Here is a 403-nt window from a genome sequence, read left to right as displayed (position 1 = left end):
TGCAAAAGAAAAAGGAAACACAGAAGCATGTCAACAATATTCTTCTAAATTATATTTAATTAATTAATTATTAATATTGAAATGAAATAACTTGGATTTAAAAAAAAATAGCAAGGTAGAGTTAAATCCTGGATGGTCGCCAATTGATGGCATTCACATTGTGTCAACTTAAACAAGCATTGCTGCGTAGGCAAATCAGGAAAGCATATAATACACTAAAATGCAACTTTTATACAGACTAACTTAGAAATGGAAGGGGTCTCCCCGGAGTGATTTTAAATATCTATTGTTTGCAATAGTCAATAATCAGAATGTTATTCATGTGAAAGAAAGGCAAAAAAAGACAAAAGGACATTTAAATTCTTTAAAATGAAAACCATTGACAACGCAATGGCAAATACGG

The sequence above is a fragment of the Mytilus trossulus genome, chromosome 11 (genome assembly GCF_036588685.1).
Source record: "Mytilus trossulus isolate FHL-02 chromosome 11, PNRI_Mtr1.1.1.hap1, whole genome shotgun sequence".
Lineage (NCBI taxonomy): Eukaryota > Metazoa > Mollusca > Bivalvia > Mytilida > Mytilidae > Mytilus > Mytilus trossulus.
Note: the sequence above shows the minus strand (reverse complement) of the source record.